Source organism: Ovis canadensis, chromosome 9, assembly GCF_042477335.2.
Source record: "Ovis canadensis isolate MfBH-ARS-UI-01 breed Bighorn chromosome 9, ARS-UI_OviCan_v2, whole genome shotgun sequence".
Lineage (NCBI taxonomy): Eukaryota > Metazoa > Chordata > Mammalia > Artiodactyla > Bovidae > Ovis > Ovis canadensis.
Window position 1 is genome coordinate 84,678,984 of NC_091253.1, and position 24,662 is coordinate 84,703,645.

Consider the following 24,662-nt stretch of genomic DNA (forward strand, 5'->3'; position numbering starts at 1 on the left):
AATGCTGACACTTGTTAAGTGCTTGTTATGCTCCTGGCACTGGGTTAAGTGCCTCACTCATATTGCCTTTGCTTATTCCTCAACAACCTTGTGAGGTCAGAACTACTTTACAGACGCCAAGGCTTAGATAGGCAAATGAACCACCCTAAGGTCACACAGCTAGAAAGGGGTAGGGCTGGACTGGTATCCACTTGCTGACTTGGAAGTCTTCCTTCTCAGCCCCAAGATGACACTGTCCTCCATGCCTGCTTGTTCCCCCACCCTCTCCAGGATCCCTCTCCTTCCTCTGATCCCCTCAGGGTCTCTGCCTTCCCTGATCCTCCTACCACATCATCTATGCCTGCAGTTTCCTGATTCCACACTGCCCTGAAAGACTCTGTAGCACAGAGGTACTTAACCAGTTAATCTCTCTGACTAATGATAAACTCCCCAAGGTCGAGGATTATGCTCTGTTTCTCTAGGAGCCCCCAAGATACCCAGCACAGTGGTTTGTTGTTCAGTCGCTCAGTCGTGTCCTACTCTTTGTGACCCCATAGACTGCAGCCAGGCTTCCCTGTCCTTCACTATTTCCCAGAGCTTGCTCAAACTCATGACCATTGAGTCAGTAATGCCATCCAACCACCTTGTCCTCGTCATCCCCTTCTCCTGCCTTCAGACCCTGCATCAGGGTCTTTTCTAATGAGTCGGCTGGCCAAAGCATTGGAGCTTCAGCTTCAGCATCAGTCTTTCCAATGGACATTTAGGACTGATTTCCTTTAGGAAGGACTAGTTGGATCTCCTTGCAGTCCAAGGAACTCTCAAGAGTCTTCTCCAACACCACAGTTCAAAAGCATCAATTCTTCTGCATTTAGCCTTCTTTATGGTCCAACTCTCACATCCATACATGACTACTGGAAAAATAATAGTTTTGACTATAGTACAGTGCTTGACACCCAGTTGATATCCTCCAGTCCACCAGTAAAGCAAAGGCCAGGTCCCCAGGTTCTTGTCCATCTGAGGAGGTAGCTTAGGAGGTTCTGAGCTCTCTTCTCTGCATGATTCCGCTCTGGCTTCTGTCTAATCCTTGATGTTTTGGGACATTATGAATCACAGAGACCCACAGAATTCAGGGGAAGAGAATGCCAAGATTTCTTGAGGCCAAATGTGTGATCAGCATATCCAACTTCATTTTCCTGTCCAGGGAGTCCCATTTTTTATCATAATATATTTCTGGAAACCATGTCATAAATCAGATTATCAAAAAAAAAAAGATTGTATTTAGTCAGCATAAAATGTAGTGTACTGAGCACTTTTGAATACACCAAAGTCTAGGTGATGGAAGCTAAAGTTAATGCGATAGGGCTCTGCTTTCAGGGGTCTCATTGTCTTGCTGGAGTCATGAACCAACTCATCATAGTGAAAGACCCCTGAGAGTCACACTCTGGCTCTCGTCTGCTCTGCAAAGTCTCCCCAAGTGTTTCTAGAAGTTTCCTGCAGTGTCTCACATGGGCTCCAGGCAAAGTTCAGGCATGGCCCCCGAACACGTGATTCCAGCGGTTGTTTTCCTCCTCTTCCCTGCTCTGGTCTGTGCCCTGTGGACTGCGGGGCACCTGTGGCAGATAGAGAAGCAGGTCGTGGACCTGGGGTGATGTCCCAGGGCACTCCCCTCCCTGTCAGTGTCACACCCCATCAGGGAGTCATAAACCACGGCTGATGGAGCCCCTGTCTCACAGTCTTTTAGTGAAACGGCTCTGCAGTGGCTGACGTGGCTGTCTAGGACCACCTTTACACACATACACACACACACACACACACACGTAGCTCAGACCCGATTCCACAGGTTCTGAGGAATCACAGAGGCTTTCCGCCTTTCCAGTCACCAAAGGCTCTCTTACTGCCTGACAGTCTCCACCCTGGGATGTGTCTCCCCCAGCAGGCTCCCTCTTCCCCTCTCTGCACTTTCTCAGCAGCATCAGCTTCTGGCAGCTGCCTCACCATTTCCCCTACACAAGCCTAGGCATGTCCCAGTTTTGTCTCAAGCACAGCACTCTAGTCCCACCTGTTTCTCTTACACACGTGCTTCTTATTCATGCTCAGATGTAGAAAAAAGACAAGAAAAATACTCCAAGATGTTTTGACTCTGGGAGGTTTTCTTTTTCATATTCTGCTGTGTTTTCCAAGATTTAAAAAATAAGCCTGCGTCCCTCATGCAATACCCCCACCCCCACCACAGTAAAAGCTTTTATTGTGGTGGATGTTTTTGTTCAAATATAAAATTAACAACACAAGCTGTAGAAGCAAAGTGGAAAAAGAAAGATGAACTCCAGAGTGTTAAGGGGAAGTTTAAAAGCTTTCAAAAGGAATAATGTTACAATTGGAGGTTCCTGAACAAACGAATCATAGATACAGCTAAGCATATACCATAAGTCAATGCCATAGTAACTGTAAATCTCCACAGTTACTCAAAGGAGTAAAATTATTTTTCAAGCCCTACAAAAATATATGTATCACTTTGATTATATAAGGGGTGGCAACAAACTTTCAAGTGTGTCTATCACATATTAAAATGCACAAACAACTCTTAAACAACATGTCAAGACATAGAAGGTTGGCTACAGAAAAATCGACATCTAATTGACAGTCATTTTGTTCACCTTTGACTTCAGAAGTACACGATGCTTGATCTCACGCCTTCCTTTTCTCTGAACCAAGCCAGAATATTCAAAATCACTCCTTGGAGTTCTGTGCTGGACTGCTTGAGGATGAGGGATAGCATTAGGTATCTGTTACCGATGATAATTATGCTGTCTCTTTGACTGAAAATCATTTTAAATATCCAGAAGGGCTGACGCAGCATCCTCTTCTTCCTCCCCATCTGTGTATTAAAAGCCACCAGGCAGGGTTTCAGGGTCAGGGTTAACATGGCCTCCAGGAAGGCTGCTGCACCCTCTAAAGACAGTCCTCCCCATCTTTCCCTCCACATGGACCACTGAGCAGCTGTAATTTTAACTGGCAGCCTTCAGAATACAGAACTGCTGTTGGTTTTCTTCGTCTGGGACAGTGGTAAGAAACAGATGGAGGTTGGGTACCGAGGTGTGGGAACTCATCAAACCCCAAGTGTGGATCACAGAATTAAAGTACACCCAGGATGGAAAAGACCTCTGCTACCAACTGCTCCAACTTCTAAGCCACCATCACTGACCTGAGAAAGCACCTACTCTGTGCCTGAAATTACTACAGAGATGGTTTTATTTCATGTAATCCATACAACCCTGTGGAGTAAATAATAGCAACCCTATTTTACAGATGAGAAAACAGTCTCTGTGAGCTTAAGAAACTTATCAGTGTATTAGTTTGCTGGGGCTGCCATACAAAGTGCCACAAACTGGGTGCCTAAAACAAGGCTAGACGTTCTGGAGGCTAGACGTCCATAATCAAAGTGTCAGAAGGGTTTCTGGGGGCTGGGAGAAAGAATCTATTCTATGCATGCCTTTCTCCTCACTTCTGATGGTTGCCAGCAACCCTTGGCATTCTTCAGCTTGTAGCTACCTCATCCGGGTCTCACCCTTCACCCTTGATGTGCTATTCTCCATGTGTGTGTCTATGTCTCCAAATTTTCTCTTAAGAGAAAAAAAAAAAAGCCAGCCTTTATTGAATGTGTTACAATGTTGCTTCTACTCTTTTTTTTGTGTGTGGACATGAAATCTTGCTACCATTTATTTGAGGTGGTTTAGTTGCTAAGTTATATTTGACTCTTTGGGACCCCATGGACTGTAGCCTGCCAGGCTCCTCTGTCCATGGGATTTCTCAGACAAGAATACTAAAGTGGGCTGCCATTTCCTTCTCCAGGGTGATTCTATTTTATGTTTTTGGCCCCAAGGCATGTGGGTTCTTAGCTCCCCAGCCGGGGATTGAACTCACACCCCCTGCATTGGAAGGCGAGGTCCTAACTACTGGACTGCCAGGGAAGTCCCAGAGTTTCCCTTTTTCAGGGACAGCAGTCATATTAGAGTAGGGTCCACCCTAATGACTTCATGTTAACTTGATTATCCCTACGAAGACTCTATTTACAAACAAGGCCACATTCTGAGGTCCTGGGGGGTCAGGACTTCAACATAATTTGGGGGGAACTTTGGGGTCACAAAGAGTCAGACACAGCTGAGCGACTAACACTTTGGGGACTTCAGCAATTCAGTCTACAACATACAGACATCACTTCTGATGAGTGATGGAGACAGTATTAAAAGCCTAGACTATCTGACAGCAGCTCTTAGCCAGATCCCATCCTACCTCCTATCTGGCTCTTCCCGGCTGTCTGGCTCCCTCCTGTAGAACATATCTAGGAATGGGGACTGGCGACCACACAGGATGAGCCCACCTGCCACGTCTGAAGACTTCCTAAGTATAATCTCTTATTTGCTATGCTCACCTCTGAGAGATATTACAGATACCACAAGGATTTTCTCCATGCAGATGTTGACAGATGTTGGCTTTGATAGAGAAATGTTCCCATCTTCATCGACCACTTCTGCAGGAACCACGAGCTCCTGGCCAGTGCACTGCCGACCCCTATGGCCCTTCCTCTAGAGAAGGGGAAGGGCACCTCTCTTTTCATGCTAAAGAGTGTGTGACCTCTTACTTTCTGGTTCTCACACCGACATCTGACACCTGTCATTCCATGTGCCACAGAGACAGAGGAGGAGGTGCTGGAGGAAGGAAGGTGGGCGAAATGCTCGGTGCTTCATTGTTATTCAAGTACCTGCGCCTTCATGCCCCCACCCCTGTTTTTTAATTTAAAGAGCACCATGCGTAAGACTCTTAGGTTTAGTCAGGCTTTGTCTTCGTTCTTTCACTGGGAACTGGTCATCTCTGAACGAGTGTGTTAAACCTGCCTTAGTAACCCCAGGACCCAGGTCATCCTGGATCTTGGCGACCCCACAGGTGGATGAGGTGGTCACTAGACAAGGCAGACCCCCCAAGGGTCCTGTGATAGAATGGCCGAGAACCTCCAAGAAAGGACTTGCTACCCCAGCTGAGAGGGGTGCCTCACTGCATCCCACCCAAGGACTGGCCCCCGGCCAGTAAGGCCTAGGCGGGGATATCGAAGGCCTGCAACTCGGCCTCATGTGGGCAATTCTGAGGGGCCACCTGAGCTCCAGAGCCCTCTGTGGGGTTGGCTAAGATTGTCCTTGGGCCTAGACCGCAGCTTGATGTCCGCCCCTGCCCCCGCCCTCCCTTCCTCCTCCTTAGAGTCTTCTTCAACCCTCCTCCACTCTCTCATCTCAGAATCTGCCTCCCAGGAACCTTCCCGGACCGGCTTCTCCAGAGACTCAAGTCAGCACTTGGTCGTGGGACTTCCCTGGTGTCTGCCTTCTTGTGCAGGGGACAAGTTTGATCCCTGGTTAGGGAACTGGCTTGATCCCTGGTCAGGGAACTGGCTTGATCCCTGGTCAGGGAACTGGTTTGATCCCTGGTTAGGGAACTGGTTTGATCCCTGGTTAGGGAACTGGTTTGATCCCTGGTGTGGCATGTGCCACACGCCACAGGGCAACTAAGCCGATGCATCACAAAGAAGACCTGGCACTGCCCAAAAACAAACAACACACGGTCCTGAAGCCACAGAGGAGGCACGAGAGGTCAGAGGCCACTTCTTTCTGGGCCCCAAACTTCCGTTTTCACAAGGCATGACCAGGAGACTCATAGGCCTGCCCACATACTTATGCCCTTCTGTTTGGCCCCATCTGAAATTAGCTGGCCAGCACCTCCCTCCTACAAAGATTTATTGAGCATCTTACTATGTGCAAAGTACGATTCCAGACTCTGGAAATACAGCAGTGAAAAAAGAAACAGAAAAATCTTTATCTGCACGAATCTTGCATTCCAGTAGGGGAAGCAGACAATTACCTAATAAATCAGTAAAATACTATCACTTGGTGATAGTACTACGGGGAGGAAAAAAGCAGGGCATGGAGAGGGTTTTGGAGCCGGATGGAGGAAAGAGTGAACAGGGAAAGACTCCCCGAAAAGGTGACATATGAGCAAAACCTGAAGGAGATAAGGGAGTCGTGAAGGTACTGGGGGAGGAGACTTTCAGATGGTAGGAACAGCAAGTGCAAAGGCCCTGAGGCAGAAACTTGCTATGAGTTTGCAGGGACTAGCAAGGAGGCCAGTGTAAGTGGGTCAGAGCGTGAGAACAGTAAGAAGTGAAATCAGAGTCCACAGTGGGAGGAGGGAGAGAGGTTTGTGGGATTGTGGGTGTGGAGGCTCTCTTGGGCCAATGCAGGGACTTTGGCTTTGACTATGAGTGAGATGGGACCCACCAGAGGGCTCTGAGCACAGAAAAGACAGGCTCAAAGGGACTATTTTAAAGGGCCACTCTAGCTGCTGTGTGGAGAGAAGGCAGAAACAGGAGACCTCCTAGACTGTTTTAGTAAATTCAGGTAGAAGGCGATGCTGTCTCAGCCAAGGGGATGTGGTAGAAGTGGTCGGATTCTGGAGATTTTTGGAAGGTTAGAGCTAATGGGATTTGTTGATGATCCTTCCAGGAGAGCCGGCACTGTGGCTGGGCAGGATCACCCACGCGGGTGCAGCCAGCGGTATTTCTCAAGGTGATCAGCACCATGCGGTGGCTTTGGAGCCAGACACACCTGGGTCTGGATCCAGACTCCATGCCTACTAGCTGTTCATCTTGAGCAGTTTACATCAACTCTCTAAGACTTTGTATCTTCATCTGTCAACTGGGGATGACAATCTTTGTATCATAGGATTATTATGAAGATCAAGGGAGATGATCTTAAAGAAGAGCTGACAGGAGAACGACTGTGATCGTTTTAAATAATGCAGTCTCCTATGAATCTTGCAGCAAGGCCTGAGGAGGGGAGGGGCGGGCTCTGAGGGTGGAGGGAACATGCAGGAGGGGTGGGACAAAGCTGGGAGCAGCCAAGACCACCCAGGAATGCTGGTGTGGAAAGAGAACAGGAATCTCGGGCACACACTGGCCTGCCCAAGTGAGTCTGAGGGATTCCAACGCTTGGGCAGGTTGGGGTAGGGTGGCCTTCAGAGAAAAGATGGCCAGAGGGGAACTCCTTGGCTGAAGGTGGAGCTGTGGAAAATGGGAACATCCCCAAATTCTAGAAGATGAGGTCATCCCAGCTGAAGCCAATCAAAACTCTCCCTTGGGGAGGCAAGAAAGGGTTTTACTAGGCCAAAAACTGCAGCAAGCTCTAGCGGCTGCCAAGAAAGGAGGCGAGGCAAGGCGAGCCCTGGGCCCGAGGCCATGAGCTCTGGAGGCCCCACCTTGGCTGGAAAAAGAGACTAGAGGAGAGCTGGGGTGGGGGTGGGGCAACCCAGAAGGGGCGGGGCGGGGCGGGGCGGGGCGGGGCGAGGGGGAGGGGGAGAGGGGAAGGAGGGGGAGCTGTCTTCATTGTCTGGTGGTAATGGGGCACGCTCCCGGAAAAACTGTTAAGTCCTCAAAGGCAGCCAACAAAGCTTCGCACACCGGGGCTCTACAATGTTTTTCCCTTAACAATGACGGAAAGCATTCCTTCCATCAGAGATGTTCTGTTGATTTATATGCATGTTTCTCTCCCCCCTGCCCCAATAGACCAGAAGTTTAAACTGAGGATCCTAAACTTTTCCTCCTACCTAGAGAGCATTGACTATGAATGACGTGGGTTCAAATTCCAGGGCAGCGTTTGACCTTGGGCAGGATGCTTGACCTCTGGGTCTTGTAAAATGGGGATCACAGTACTTCACAGATGTCTCTGGGGGCCATCATCTCCACTCGCTGCCACTCCCCCATCCCTGGGTTCAGACAATAAAAGCAAGCCTACTAAATAAATGTGAAGGCAGACAGTCAAGTGTACAGAAGGGTCTCTCCTGCGTGGGGAACACCAGGGGGCTGGTTTCTAGCCGCCAGAGAAGACAGGTGGGGTCTGGAACTTGCGGAGAGCGCCCCCCAGTCCCAAGGTGGAGACCTGGTCCTTACCCGATGTCTCCCAGTTCAAACTCCCTCCCTCCTAAGGCACCACCATCTGTTCCCATTTCTCTCAGGCCCTGAAGAAGTGGTACACTGCACTTGGAAGAGGAGGCATCCTTTCCCCAGACACGTCGGGGGCTAGAAATCCCCCAGGCCCGACGCCCTCCGGAGACGCTGACGTCAGCCCGAGCGGCGGCCGCGGAGCGTTTCTGGTAAGTCTCCCGCCAGCGGCCACCTCCAGGAAGGACAGGGCTGGGCCCGGGCCAAGTCCCGCAGCTGCTCAGCGCCTGCCCGGCCTGGGGAGGTTTCCGGTGTGCCCACTCGGGCCGCAGCAATCCTGGGGCCCTGCGGGCGTGGGTGGCTGGCCGGCCGTTCCCGGCCTGTCGCCACCCTGTCCAAGAAGTCAATCCAGCCCACCGACCGCAGATTCCTAGAGCCTGCGCTCGCTGATGGGAATGGAAACGGAAGTACCTCCCTCCCCCTCCCCTCCCCCCACATTCCTCTTCCCCTCCCCCATTCCCCTCCCCCTCCTACCCCTCCCCTCCTCCTTCCCCTATTCCCACCCTCGCCCCTCCCCTTCCCCCTCCCCACCCTCATCCCCAGTGACTGCTCTTTCCTTGTTCTTGTCACAGGCTTTGACAGCCATTTGAGACTGCTGGGGAGAAGACAGGCGCTCTGACCCTGGCCCCCAATCAGTGGTTTTTAGGCCCGCAAGCCATAGCATTTTAGAGCAGGCAGAAGGGCCTCTCAAGCCAGGCCGGTGTCCTTTGAGTCAGGGGTTTCTGGGTGCCAGGCCCGGCACTCCCAGCTTCACACCTGCACAAGGGAGACACTGCCTGAGCTGCAGGTGGGAAGATGGACACAGTGCACACGGTCCGAAGCAGCCTGCCCGAGGCCCCACCGCGGAGCCTGACTTCACGGCTGAACTCTGCCACCGAGTTACGCTTCTCCACGAGAGTTGGTGGATCACGTGTTCCTGTCCTCGGGCTGCCGGGAATGAGAGAAACCTGTGGTCAAGCAGGCCTGGGGCTGGGGGGGGGGGGGGGTGGTGGTGGTGGTGGTGGTGCAGGGCAGTACCCTAAATTCAGTTCCACTTCAGGGAATGTCTTGGAGCATAGTGACAGATTAAAGCCTCTGACAAGTCCTTCAGGGAGTAAATCTGTTTAACTCTCTTTAAGCTAGCGTTTCCCAAACTTATTTGCACCTGGGAACCCCACCCCCTTTTTAAAAAACGGGAGATGGTTACCATCCTGGAGAAGGTGCTCTGGGAGCTGCTACATGAGATCACACCACCTGTCTTGTTCAGATAGTGCCTGGTATATATATATATATATTAGGAGCTCTGTAAACGTGGGTTGGGTAAAATTAACATTTTCCCCATTGCTGGTCGTCCCAGCCCATTCCCCAGGATTTCTCTTCCTGAAGAGTCCTTCAGCCACGGAAGATGCTTCGGGTCCCACAGAAAGCCCACTCCTGCTGGCGCCCCTGTGTTGGTTTTCTGGGCTGTGCTGGGGTTTCGTGGAAAGAAAAGTCTATTCAGGCAACTCCTGTGGCCTCCCCTGTTTTAGCCTCTCCCTCAGAGGTCCCTACTCTTAAGGACAAAGGGAAAGTTCTGAGACACTTCCATTCAGTTTGGGCAGAGGAATATGGGTGTGGATGAGGGTGTAAAATCTGCTGCGCTGTGCTGTCGTGTCCAGCTCTTTGTGACTCTGTGGACTGTAGCCAGCCAGGCTCCTCTGTCCATGGGGATTCTCCAGGCAAGAATACTGGAGTCAGTTGCCATGCCCTCCTGCAGGGGATCTTCCCAACCCAGGAATCAAACTGGGGTCTCAGATCTCTTGCCTGCATTGCAGGCAGTTCTTTACCAGCTGAGCTACCAGGGAAGCCCAAGTCCTTTCAAGGCCCCCAAGCCTGCCCAAGCAGGATGGTGCAGACCCTGCGGGGTCCTCCTACCCCAGTGCTCACATCTCTGTTTTCGCCTTCCTCGGCACCCTGCCCTGTCATCCCTCAGCCCTTCCCTCTACCTTTTACACCCTGTCTCTCAGCCCCTCTTACTTCCTACCCTCCTGGACTCAGCTTGAACTCCAGACTCTATTGGAATCAGATCCTCTCTGGGGACCCTGAACACACAGCAGGCCAGGCCCACGCTCTGAGATTCAGGGGTGACCGCCATGGGATGGGTGCAGGCCTCCCTTTGGACACAGCCAAATCAGGAACCACAGATGCTCGCCAGGACCCAGCGCCCTTCTCCCCACCCTTTGCTGGCACCCCCTTGGCAAGCCTCCCAGCCTGGAGCCGGTGCCAGGCCTCCTGCCTCTCTTGGCTCCCGAGCACTGCTGGGAAGGGCACCACCACAGTGCTGGCATCGCTACAGGCTCAGACTCCCAACTGGGTACCACCTGCCAGCACATGCAGCAGCCTTGGGTCTAAACCACTTACTATTCTGGGCCTCCATCACTCTCCGCATGCTCCCTTCCGACCCCGGGCCTAACGCTTAGCTTCTTGTCTCCTACCACTGGAAAAAAAAATTGAGGTCACTGGGATCACATGATCTCCATCAAATCCTTCCTCCCTACCGAGTCCGCTTCCACGCACCCCCCTCCTACCCCCACACCCCCACTGCTTTCCTATTAATTTTAGAAGCAGGCCAAAATCCAGGTCAGATCCCCCAGCCTGTGGAGTCGGGCTGCCGGGGTTCCAATCCCATTTATATCCCTTCCTGGCTGTGTGATCTTGGGCAGATTTCTTCAGCTCCTCAGTGCCTCGGTTTCCTCATCAGTGAGATGGGATGGTAGCTGCCTTTACCTCGCAGAGCTGATGGAAGGATTAGATGAGACAGGCTGCACAGAGAGCTTGGCACAGGCAAATGCTAAGAAAGGCTAGCTACTGCCGCCTGCCTCTTTGCCTCCTCTAAACCTTGTTCCCTCATCATGAACGTCTCCTGGTTTCTAGCTCAATCCTCTCAGCCTATACAGACACGTAAGTCTCTCCTGTCGTAAAAAAGTCTCTTGATTCTGTGTTCTTGATTTCTCTCGTGCCTTCTCGTCCAGACTTCTCAGCAGCATCCTTTATCTGCTTGTTCCGTTCCTTATCTCCTTTCTGTTCCTCAGTCCACCAGGGACATGGCTTCTGGCTCGGCCATACTTCTGACGTTTGTCGGGGTCACCAGGGACTGGGCCAAGACCAGTGGGCACATCTCAGCCCCTGACCTCTGCCTGCTGCGCTGACTGTGTTAGTCATTTCCTCCTCTGTGAAATGATGGATGGCTTGGCGTCCATGCCTCCTTATCAACCCCTCGGTCCTCCCTGTACTTCCTTGACCTTTCCCTCTCTGTTCTCACAGGGCTGCTCATCCACTGCTGGCCCCGGGGACTGGTCTGCCGGTCCCCAGACTGGGGACCCTGAGTCTGTCCTTGGTCAGTGGGTCTCCTCTGCCCTCACACTCCTTTCAGGTGATCTTAGCAGCGCTTAGCTTCCCAGATAGCTCACATGGTAGAGAATCTGCAGCGCGGTTCGATCCCTGGGTCGGGAAGATCCCCTGGAGAAGGGCACGGCAACCCACTCCAGTGTTCTTGCCTGGAGAATCCCATGGACAGAGGAGCCTGGCGGGCTACAGTCCATGGGGTCCCAGAGAATCGGAATGACTGAGTGGCTGACACTTCCACTTTCACTTAGCAGCTCTTATGGCTTCTACTTCCACTTGATGGTTGCTACCTGCTATGGGCTGAATTGTGTGTGCCCACCCCCCCCCCCCCCCTAAATTCGTACACTGAAGCCCTAATCCCCAGTGCTACTGTACATGGAGACAGAGACTGTAAGGAAGTAATTAAGATTAAATCAGGCTATAAATTTGGGCCCCTAATCTGATAGGTTAGATAGCATCACCGACTTAATGGACATGAACTTGAGCAATCTACAGGAGATAATGGAGGATAGGGAAGTCTGGTGTGCTGCAGTCTGTGGGGTCACGAAGAGTCAGACACTACTTAGTGACCGAACAAGGACAACAATCTGATAGGATCAATGTCCTTATACGAAGAGGAAGAGACAAGGTCTCTCTTGCTGGGCTCACACGAGGACACAGCAAGAAGGTGCTGTCCGTAAGCAAGGAAGAAAAGTCTCACCAGAAGCTAACTCTGCTGGTACCTTGGTCCTGGACCTCTAGCCTCTAGGAGTATGAGAAAATAATTTCTGTTATTCAAGCTACCCTGTCTGTGGCAAATTCCTAAGCATGTAGGCATGCTAAGGCACCTCATCTGACTCTGTGCGACCCCATGGACTGTAACCCACAAGGCTCCTCTGTCCATGGGATTCTCCAGGCAAGAATACTGGAGTGGGTTGCTGTGCCCTCCTCCAGGGGATCTTCCTGACCCAGGGATCAAACCCAAGTCTCTTATGTCTCCTGCATTGGCAGGTGGGTTCTTAACCATCTGGGAATACCCATTTCTAAGTGTACCAGTAAGCTTTTCCTGCATAACAGACTATTCCAAAATTTGATGGTTGACAACAACCACTCATTTAACTTATCTTTCTGCAGGTCAGCAGTTTGCTGTGGGCTCAGGTAGCAGTTCCTCTGTTCTTGGATCTGTGGTCAGCTGCAGGTTTGGCTGGGCACTGGTGGCAGCCTGGCTTTAGCAGGATGGCTCATCTCTGCTCCACAGAGTCTCTCATCTTCCAGGAGGCAGGCCTGGACTTGTTTCCATGGTGATGCAGTAAGGTTCTAAGGAAGCAAGCAGAGTGGAGGTTTGGAAGGAAAAGCTTCAGACTCTGCAGACATCCAGGTCTGTGTACTCTGCATTCTTACCTGGTACTCTGGGAGTTGACTTCTCAATATCAAGACATCTTGGACAATGAACTAGGAATATAGAAAAGTAATCGCACAAGAAAAAGAATGTGTGTGTATAACTGCACCACTTTGCTGTGTAGCAGATAACACAGCTTTGTAAATCAATTCTACTTCAATTTTAAAAGTACTTTGGAAAAAGAATAATAATTAACTCAACTCTGGAAAGGCACATAACATTTTAAGGTATAGTTGACAGGACTTGCCAGATGTAGAGTAAGGAAAGACGAGGAAAATAAGCCTACTCCTGGGTAGACAATCTTTATGCTTCCCTGGTGGCTCAGGCAGTAAAGAGTCCACTTGCAATGCAGGAGACCAGGGTTTGATCTCTGGGCTGGGAAGATCCCCTGGAGAAGGCAATGGTAACCCACTCCAGTACTCTTGCCAGGAAAATCCAATAGACAGAGGAGCCTGGTGGGCTACAGTCCATGGGATTGCAAAGAGTTGGACACAACTGAGCAACTAACACTTTCACTTTGGTTAGACAAATTGCTGAGCTAGAAGGAGGGTGGAAAAAATTTGCTGAGCACTTATTATTTGCTGAACACTTTTCTAGCCTCTTGGCACACAGAAAATACTAAGGTGCTTGAGAAAATGTCTCTGGAGCCAGACTTGGCTTTAGAGACTATATGTATTCTTTTTCAGATTCTTTTTCATTATAGGTTGTTTTAAGTTATTAAATATAGTTCTCTATGCTATATAGAAGGTCCTTGTTGTTTATATCTAGTTTATATATAATAGTGTGTATCTGCTAATCCCAAACTAATTTGTCCCTTCCTCCCCTTCCCCTTTGATAACCATAGGATTGTTTTCTATGTCTGTGTCTTTTCTGTTCTATAAATTTCGTATCCTTTTTAGATTCCACAAATAAGTTATCATATATGGTATTTGTCTTTCTTTGACTTACTTCACTTAGTGTGATACTCTCTAGGTCGACCCATCTGTGTTACTGCGAATGACTGTATTTCATTATTCATTGTGGCTGAATAATATTCCATTCTGCATCTATGCTGATCTTCTTTATCCATTTATCTGCCAATGGACACTTAGGTTGCAGAAGCTATGTTCTTAATGGCCACTTCCTTCATATTCCTCCACCTACCATTCACCCACAGGAAGATAACCTATTTAGGGTTAAAGATAATGAATTTGGTTTTAAATATAGATGTGGAGCTGCCTCTAGGACAACCGGGTAGAGACTTCTATTCAGCAGTTGGGTTTGTATGTGGAGTAGGAATCAAGACACTGTAGACAGACAAGGATTGAGCCACGAGTGGATAACATCATATAGGGAGATGGTGCGGAGGGAGAATGGGGGAATGCTGGGGGCATGCTTAAGGAGAGGATGGAGAAGAAGGGCCCCACAAAGGAGCCTGAGGATGAGCAGCCAGAGACGGGAGAGGGAGGTTTTGGAGGCAGGGAGGACCGTAAGTCTGTGTTTGCCTGAGGGAGTCTTGGTTTAGGACAGCCTGGCATAATAATTAATGAGTGCCCCCTTTCACTTTAAACAGTGGCCCAGTTTGGAAGATGGATTATATATATTCACCCTCCTTAGAAGGCCAAGGAGGAGAAAACATCAAGGAGAAGGAGACGTAGATGTGAAATACTGCCAAGAGGACGGAGAAGGTTAAGTTTGGAAAGTGGGTTCCGTTGGGATTGGATTTGGCAAACTGATGACCTTGGTTGGAGAAAGGCTTCTGAGAAAAAAGATGGGAAATGGACTGGATCACGCTGAATCTAGATAAGAAATAAGTAAAGATAACAAATTGCACAAGTCTTTCCAGAAGCTTGGCTGGGAAGGAAAGAAAAAGAGGGGCAGCTACATGGAACGGAAGAGGGCACACCCTCCCTGCCGTTCTCTGCAGGAGAGGGTGGGAGCATGGCAGACCCAATAGGGACGACGACTCCAGTAGAGAGATTGCCAGGGAATCAAGGGCCGAGGTTTCTGGGGAGCCAGAAAGTACGAGGGTCCAGATAAAGGGGAAAAAGCCTTGAAGAAATAAAGGAGGAGACTTAAGAAATAGTGGGAAAAGTCCCAAGGAGGTGGGTTTCTGGGCACGGAACTGATGAAGGGGCTGGCATTACGTTACAGACTTGTTTGACCACAGCAGACCATGGTCGGTGATGCATTGGTCTTCCCTTGGCCGAAGACTCTTTACCCACCCCACCCCCGAATGCACATACCTGCACACGCGTGATTTCTTCACACAGGTCAGGAGGCTCACAGCAAGCTGCTACCCACAGAGGAGTCCAGACCACATAGAGCATTTCAGCAAGCATGCCTTCTCATCAGGGACTCACTGCCCTGACCCCTCTGCAACCTACATCCCCAACCACCCACTGGACACCTCCCCTGGAGGTCCCACAGCCATCTCGGGAACAGGGTTTCATTCACTTATTAAATTCTGTCTTGCAACCTGTATTGTGTGCCAGGAACCACTTGTGCCGGGCTCAGAGGAGACAACAGACACCAAGCAGACATGGTCCCGCCCTTACTGGGGAGATAGAGATGAGTCAAATAAACAACAAGTTGGGACGTCCCTGGTGATCAAAGGTTAGGACTCAGCACTTCCCCTGCAGGGGACACAAGTTCAGTTCCTGGTCAGGAAACTAAGATCCTGCAAGCCGTGTGAGTGCAGCCAAAAGGAAAAGAAAACGAAAAGCCATAAATAATCAACAACTTGTCACAACACAGTGTGAGGACACCCACCCACTGTCCCACCTTCCAACGTGAATACCAGCAGCAGCATCCTGGGGCCTCCTAGCTCCCCTGCCTCCTGTATGCCCACTCGTCCATGTGATTCTCCGGGCTAGTGCGCCACCTCCTTTTCTTTCTCCATGACCTCTGCCTGGACTCCTAGCCTGTCACCTCCAATCTCCACCCAAAACCCTCCTCCGCATGGCTGCCCAAGTTTTCTCTTCTACATTAACAAGTGCGATCACAATATTCTCAAGATAAAGAACTTCTTTACAGGAACCTCAAAGAGAAATAGTAGAAAGTCACTGGAGGGACTTCCCTGGTGGTTCAATGGTGAAGACTTGACCTTTCGGTGCTGGGGTGCAGGTTCCATCCCTGGTGGAGGAGCTAAAATCTTACATGCCTCCTGGGCAAAAAACCAAAACACAAAACAGAATCAATATTGTAACAAATTTAATAAAGACTTTAAAAATGGTCCACATTTAAAAAAAGATACATAAAAAAGAAAGCCACTGGAGATAAGACTCTTAGCCCATAAGAGAATAAGATTTGGATACAGACACATAAACACACATACACAGCATGTAAAAGAACTAAATAATATAAATAATAAGGTACAACTAATGTATATGCAGTTCTTTCCCCCTCTAAAGATAGATAATACAAGAGCCAAAAATTAACCAAATTTTAGGAAATAATGAAAACCTTAATGGATTTCAAAAAGCTGAGTACAAACAATCTTCTGATTATAATATTACAATAAAATGCAAATTTAATAACCACCAGAAGATAAAAAGTTACAACCACCTAGAAATATACTTCTAAAATTAATCTTAAACAATTTGAGTTAAAGAGGAAATACAAACTGAGAAAGCAGATTATCTAGAAAATAACAATAAACTCTTCGGAAACATCAAAAACGAAGGCACAAGACCTGCATCCATGCTCTCTTTCCCCACCCTCTGTAACGCCCTCTGTAGTTTGCACCCGTGACCCTGGTCCCGCTTTCTCTGTTCTCTCCCGTTGCCTTGGCTCCTGCACTGAATTTCTCAACAGCTCTGGAAGCTGTCACCTTCTGTCACCCCTCCACACCTTTATGCCATTGGCCTGGGATGTCCTTTCCCTTTTTACCAACCTAGCAAACTCCTGTTTACTCATGAAGACTCAGAGTTGTGGTCCCTTCCTTTGTGATGCCTCACACAGAATCATCCACCCCTTCCCCATGTGCCCAGAGGTCTTGGCACTGTCCTCTGGAGAAGACGGTGAGTGAAAAGAGAGCCTGGGTCAGGTCTCAGCCACTCCCCAGGCTAACAGTTTCAACACCATGTCACTAACACCCAACTCCCTTGTCCCTGTCACCTTCCACCCTCTTGGCAGCTGGCTGCATTTCTAGGGGCTCTTTGCTGTAGGTCAGTTAATGTTGCTGGATAAGACAAAACAAAAACAAGAAATTGTGTTAATTCTGCACACTAACAAACTCATCAGTCCTTAGCTGACACCCTCCCCTTTAGTCTGGCTCACACATAGTCTCCTCTTGGGTCCTTCACACAGTGCTTCCTGGAATCTGTCCCAAAGATTACACGTGTCCTTTGAGATATGAATGGGGGTTTTGTGGGGATTTGGGGGTTTTGTTTTGAAGGAAGTTAGGAAAGGGTTCCCCAATACATTTGGGAAGTGCCAGAAGTAAACAAAAAGTTATATCAATCACCATGATGTACACTTCAAATATCTTATAATTCTGTGCGTCTATTAATGCCTCAATAAAGCTGAGATTTCCAAAAAGAGTTAAACTGGTCTCCTGTTTAACAGTTTATCAGAACTTTTAATTCACTGATAAGCATTTATGAAGAACCAAACAGTATGCGAATTTCCTCAAAGGACTTGCACTTGGAACCCTTTAGTTAACCGTGCCCAACTATGTCTGGTCTTGTGAAAAACAGTAGCTTATCTGGAAGCAGAGTGGAAAGTGCGACACTCCTTTTCCTCCCTGTTAGTGGCTGATCTGGCCTTTTGTTTTACTGGAGAATTTGAAGCTGTGTCTGCCCCCTGACCCAGCTTCCTCCCTGACACAGACTTCCCCTCCTTCACATTTTCTCTTCCTTCCTGTACAACTCAGAGCCTCTCTCTTTCCTTATGTTTTCAATGCAGTACATTCCGTTGCTCCATTCAAGGGTTGTGGGGTGCTAATAGCATCCAGTGGGCGGAAGCCAGGGTTACTGCTACACATCTCAGTACCCAGGACAGAGACCCTCCTCTCCAGCCCTCCACCCCAAGCCTAACAAAGACTTTTCTGGCCCAAAGTGTTAATAATAGAGTTGAGATTGAGAAACTCTCACCTTTTTTTTTTTTTTTTTCTTTTCAAATTTTAAACTTTTTATTTTTTATCTATAGCCGATTAACAATGTTGTGGCAGTTTCAGGTATACAGTGAAGGGACTAAGACACACATATACACATATCCATTCCCCCTCAAACCCAGGAGAAAAGCCTCACCTTTAACAGGGTTCTTTAAGAGAATCCTTGAGAATATAGCGGTGTCTGCTAAGGTGCTCAAGTCACTCTAGTCTATCATCACCCACAAAATATCTCAACCTTGCAGCCCCTTGACCAGCCATTCCATCTGTTGTGGACTGAATGTCGTCCCTGCCAGATTCACTGCCAGATGTGATGGTATTAGGAAGTGTGTCTTTGAGAGGTAATTAGAATTAGATGAGGTCATGAGGGTGGAGCCCTCCTGAATGGGATTAGTACCCTTGTAAGAGCTATAGCTCTTACTTTTATTTTTGGGGGGCTCCAAAATCCCTGCAGATGGTGATTGCAGCCATGAAATTAAAAGACGCTTACTCCTTGGAAGGAAAGTTATGACCAACCTAGATCGTATATTGAAAAGCAGAGATATTACTTTGCCAACAAAGGTCCATCTAGTCAAGGCTATGGTTTTTCCAGTGGTCGTGTAAGGATGTGAGAGTTGGACTGTGAAGAAAGCTGAGCGCTGAAGAATTGATGCTTTTGAACTGTGGTGGTGGAGAAGACTCTTGAGAGTCCCTTGGACTGCAAGGAGATCCAACCAGTCCATCCTAAAGGAGATCAGTCCTGGGTGTTCATTGGAAGGACTGATGCTGAAGCTGAAACTCCAATACTTTGGCCACCTCATACGAAGAGCTGACTCACTGGAAAAGACCCTGATGCTGGGAGGGATTGGGGGCAGAGGGAGAAGGGGATGACAGAGGATGAGATGGCTGGATGGCATCACCAACTCGATGGACGTGAGTTTGGGTGAACTCCGGGAGTTGGTGATGGACAGGGAGGCCTGGCGTGCTGTGATTCACGGGGTCGTGAAGAGTCGGACACAACTGAGCGACTGAACTGAACCAAACTGAAGAGCTATAGCACTTGCTTCCTCTTTCTGCTTCTCTTCCACGTGAGGACACAATGAGAAGTCAGCAGTCTACAACGCAGAAGAGGACTCTCATCAGAACCGGGACATGCTGGCACCCTGACCTTGGACTTTCAACCTCTAGAACACTGAGAAATGAATTTCTGTTGTCTCAAAGCCACCGATGGGCTTCCCTGGTAGCTCAGCTAGTAAAGAATCCGTCTGCAGTGCAGGAGATCCTGGTTCAATTCCTGGGTCCGGAGTTTCCTGGAGAAGACATAGGCTACCCATTCCAGTTTTCTTGGGCTTCCCTGGTAGCTCAGATAGTAAAGAATCCACCTGCAATGTGAGAGACCCGAGTTCAATCCCTGAGTTGGGAAGATTCCCTGGAGGAGGGCATGGCAACCCACTCGAGTATTCTTGCCTGGAGAATCCCCATGAACAGAGGAACCTGGCAAATTACAGTCTAGGGGTCACAAAGAGTTGGACATGACTGAGCGACTAAGCACAGCACAGCACATAAGCCACCCATAAATCTGTAGGGCTTTATTATAGCAGCCTGGATAGATTAAGATACTACCCTCACGCAGCTGAAGAGTACCCACTCCTTTGCCCCCATGTCTCCACATCCAGTCTCCCGCTGGCCACCTGTGATCCGGCCTCTCTCATCATGACTCTAAATATCTTCCCTCCAGAGTGAAGTCTTGATTGTTAAATTGACACTTTTTGGAACTTTTCTTGCTTCGCTTCTCTGCAATCTTTGAAACTCAGCTTCATGGCTTTGAGACGCCCCATGGCCCTGGTTCAGCATCAATTGCCCCAGCTAAGTGAAGACTAGTAACTGGCAGCATGTCAAGGGGAGCTGGCAAGGACCTGGAAACTGTGGAACCTGAGCCCACGTAAATGCAGGAGATTAAGGCTGTCTCAGTGAGTCCAGAAGCCAGACAAGCAATTCTAGAAATCAAGATGCCCCAAGGGCAATGCCAGGAGGTGCTCCAAAGGCAAACAGCAGCTTGATGAAGCTCCCAGGACCATGCAGCCCAAGGCCCTGGAGCTCAGACGGCCAAGTGGAAGGGCTGCAGGTTCAGAAGAAGTCGAAAGAGATGCTCGTCCAGAGTGATCATGGCATTTGTGCTGAACACGAGCATGCAGGGGTTAGCTTCAGGAAGTCAGGCTGAACAGAGAAGCAGGGAAGAATGCACATGATACAACCGTGTGGAAATGCAACAGTAAAAACCTGGTACCAGCATGGCAGAGGGGAGAAGTCAAAGAAGGCTTCCTGGAGTCAGTGACATGGGAACTGGTTTTTGAGTAAAGAATCAGAATCAGATTCTGAGCTGAAAGAAGAGGAAGGCATTGGAGAGGGGACGTCAGGTGCAAAGGCACAGAGTCAGAACCACGGAACGGTCCTTAGGTGTGACTAGAGGGAAGTTTGAGGAAGGGTTTGGAGTACACTGGCTGCCTTGGATGTCAAGCTAAGGACCCAGAACAACCTGTGGGAAATGGTGAATGATCTTTAAGCCTAAGAGAAGTGTGATCAGATTTGACCTGAGACAGTTAAAAGGTCACGCAGTTGTCTGAACAGACAAAGGAGGTCAAGGCCAGCACTGAAGCACCAATCATTTATTCAGTAGACTTGCATTAAATACTCCACTGCAGTCACTAATCTCAAGACTGGGGATACAGACCTGAGCAAAGAGACAAGGCTGTCTAGCCTCATGTAGTTTAGTGTGTGTGTGTGTGTGTGTGTGTGTGTGTGTTTTGAGGCAGACAGAAAGGAAAAAACATCTACAAATAAGCAATATGGTTCAAAGGAGTTTGGGAAGAATAAAGCTGTGTGACATGATGGAGTCACTGGGAAGCTATTTGAGGCAGATCAGGAAGGGAACTCCTCTCAAAAGTGGTGATGTTAATACCTGAGCTCAGAGCTCTCTAAAAAGAGCCAACCTGCCTGTGAAGCCTGAGGGACATAGCCTTCCAGAGAAGCATTGGTTCAAGCATAGTCCCTGAGGTGAGAGTTTGAAAAACAGAAAGAAGGCCAGTGAGGATGGCAGTGGGAACCAAAGGGGAGAAGACAGATTGCAGAGCTCTGAGAGGTTGGTTGACAGCCCTTGGTGACTGTCTGGATGTGGAGGGGAAAGGAGGGGCTGGGGCGGGGATGACTTCCCACATCCACCTGGGGAATGTGGGTACCACTCCTCCCCTAGAGACAGCAGAAGGCACTGGTTTTGAAGAAATGCAGTGGGTCACATAGTGAGTTGAATGGCGGTTTGTCCACTTGGATGAATGATATGTCCATGTTGTAATCCCTGGAACCATGAAGGTGACCTTATTTGAAAGAAAGGCCTTTGCAGATGTGAGTAAATCAGGCTCTTGAGATGAGACCATCCTGGATTTAGGTGAGCCCCAATTCCAGTGACAGGGTTTCTAGGAGAAAGGCAGAAAGAGATCTGAGACACAGCAGGAAGGGGGGAAGGCCCTGTGAAGATGGAGCCTGAGGTTGGATTCATTGTAGCCACAAGCCAAAGAACACCTCGGGACCTAGAACCTAGCTTCCACCAGAGGCCAGAAGAGGTGAGGACGGACTCTCCCTCAGAGCCGTCAGAGGGAGCATGGCCCTGCCGACACCTCCACTTCAGATTTCCGGCCTCCACAGCTATGAGAGACAAAATTTCTGTTTTTCCCCTGGAGGAGGTCTTGCCAACACACTCCAGTGTTCTTGCCTGGAGAATCCCAAGGACAGAGGAGCCTGGTGGGTTACAATCCATAGGGTCTCAAAGAGTCCAACATGACTGAAGCAACTTAGCACAAAGCATGCGTCCACAATATATAAAGGATTTACAGGACTCAACAACAAGGAAAAAAAGCAAGATTTAAAAAAAAAAATTCTGTTGTTTTAAGCCTCAAATTGTGTGGTAATTTTTTACGTCAGCCACAAGAAGTGAACACAGGACACTCCACGTTGAGTGTGGGGAGCGAGATGGAGGAGTTGGCTGGGCAGGTGGATTCATGAGCTCCCCTGAGGAGAGAGGCCAGGGCTGGAGATAAAGCTCTGAAAGGCAGTTGAGCGTACAGATGGCAGTTTAAACCCCTGTCAGCGCAGAACCTGAAACACAGCCCCAGAAGCTCTTTCTCAGAAGCACAAAACCAAAAGCTTTTCAGATTTTTGGGAACAGATTTCACTCACTGTTATAACACCCACACTATATATCAATGACATACAATGTTCATATCAAAGAATATGTTTATAGGCATTTTAATATCTTCTAATTAATTAAACAACAGTTCTGTCAAATTATTTTCTTGATTCAGGAAATCCTGTGCTTCCTTGAACTTCTTGGAATCTGATGTGAGAATCGCCCATTTTACATCTGACACCACTGAGAACAGAGAGAGGCTGCAGTGGAGAAAGTGCCGGAAACAGTATTTATCAGTTTACAGTTGAAAGATGCAAAGTTGGAAGTGTTAGTCGCTCAGTCATGTCTGACTCTTTGCAACCCCATAGACTATAGCCAGTCAGGCTCCTCTGCCAATGGAATTCTTCAGACAGGAATACTGGAGAGGGTTGCCATTCCCTTCTTCAGAGGATCTTTCTGACTCAGGGATCCAGCCTGGGTCTCCCCCATTGCAGGCAGATTCTTTACCATCTGAGTCACCAAAGAAGCCCCTAGTTTATGATATCGCCTAGCAAAAATTCCTCCAAGGCCTCTGATGGGGTGCAGAAGCACTTCTGTTACACAAACTGTGTGTGTACCACCTCCTTTTTATCACTGCTCTCAAAAGTGTCTACTCATTGGTATTATAAAAGTGACTTCCTCTCATAGCATCTGGTGGGCCTCGAATATTTGTAGGATCTGGGACAAGAGTACAAGTTGAGACCCTAATTTCCCACATCGAGGATTTACAAATGATGAAACCTACAAAATGTTAAATAGAATAGTTTGTCTACATACCTTGATGAATAGCTGCATCATGCCCTAGAAAGTCAGGATCAAATTCAGAACTCTCTGACTCCTTGGAGTTCCGCCCTGGAATGTGGAGTGTGCGTAGGGCTCCCTCCTAAGCCCTGGCTCTTACCACCTGCTCCACAGCACAATCAGAGGGGCTCACAGGATGCAGACAGACACCTGGGGCTTGAGGCCCAGCTCCACCACCCTATGGCCCAAGAACTTCCAGAGGACCAGCCCACAGAGGCCCCGCACAGGCCCTGGAATTGGGTTGAGACCATTTGGGCAGGTAATTCTGGGATCTGGGGGACAGCATGGACCCTGCATAGGTTTGACCCGTTGGCCCTGCAGACTCCTTGGCCAGTGAGAGGCGATGCAGAGCACAGGACACAGGTCAGGGGCTCCTCTTGGCTGTATAGACGAGAGGGAGTGGTTTGTGGGTCAGAGTAGACCAAGAGATGGCCTTGCTCAATGGGTGCATTCTCTTGTACACATTTTAGTTAAGAAATTAAGTGCTGGACTTCCCTGGTGGTACGGTGGACAAGAACACCTCCCAATGCAGGGGCCATGGGTTCAGTCCCTGGTCCAGGAAGATCTCACATACCTCGGAACAACTAAGTCCATGCCTAACTACTGAGCCCGAGGTCTAGAGTTGTGGGCCACAGCTGCTGAAGCCTGTGTGCCCGGAGCCTGTGCCCCGCAAAAAGAGAAGCTTCTTTCCTTCTTTATGATGAGTGATACTCGCTTCTATAAAGTACTATGAACTTCCATTCAAACACATTTCTCTCTTTTGTCATTTTTATTTTTGGCCACACCAGGCCTTAGTTGAGGCACAAAGGAGCCTCAAACATTGTTGAAATATACAAAAGCTTTAGTTGCAGTGTGAGAACTTTTTGTTGGGGCATGTGGGATCTAGTTCCCCGACCAGGGATCAAACCTGGGCCCCCAGACATTGGGAACTCAGAGTCTTAGCTACTGAACCACCAGGGAAGTTTCTAAATATATTTCTTTATGTTAAAAAGTGAGATGATTTAAAGAAAAATGGTATGTAAATAGTAATACAAATGATACCCTGCTATAGCAAAAAGTAATTTTTTATGATTAATGGCTATTCCCTCATATCAAGTAATTATCACTTGTCTAATTTTTGTTGATTTTTTTCACATAATGAAGACTCATGTCAACAACAAGATCCTTACGGGGGTGGGGGAGAAGTGGAAAAGTAGCAACTCTACGGAAACAGTCTTCTTCAGGAGCAAATCATTGTTTGCCTTTGTGATATTCTCAAATGTTTTTAGCTCATATCTCATGGATAGAAGCCAGAAACTCAGGCACCCCACAGAGAAAAAGTCAATTCCAAACAGATAAATTGAAATAATTAAAACCAGACAGCCCTAGAACATTAGGCTCCTGGCTACCAGGAAGTGACAGCTTTTAGGGAGGTCTAGTCTTGATCCAAGTGCTGCAAACACAACTCATCTTGTTCATCCTTTGCTATAAACACTCAGCCTGTCTCTCTTACCTACTTTATAGATTGCAGATGGCAAACTTTAATCAGGACTATCTCTTAGAGCCTCCCCCACTGTGACTGAGCATTTCATATTCGTTAGCCGAGAAAAGAGGTGATGCAAATGATCTTTAATCCTTGTCTATGCTAGCATTCCCCAAAGGTGGTCTGCTTCAATGAATATTACTTGGAAAGGGGGCTCCACAATTTAACAGTGATGTTCTTTGGCCAGAACTGTGATTAATTATCTCAAGGGACTAGTGTTCCATGGACTGACTGGCCTTTCAGTTCAGTTCAGTCTCTCAGTCATGTCCGACTTTTTCCCACCCCCTAGAC

At 48.6% G+C, this 24,662-nt stretch overlaps 1 long non-coding RNA gene across 1 annotated transcript; it reads left to right on the forward strand.

The window, feature by feature from the left end:
- The first annotated feature begins 12,617 nt into the window (after window positions 1-12,617).
- On the forward strand, window positions 12,618-15,221 carry LOC138446285 (uncharacterized). Its single transcript, XR_011259256.1, has 3 exons — window positions 12,618-12,737; window positions 14,311-14,425; window positions 15,011-15,221. It is a non-coding gene; the product is annotated as an uncharacterized lncRNA (long non-coding RNA).
- Window positions 15,222-24,662: the final 9,441 nt, after the last annotated feature.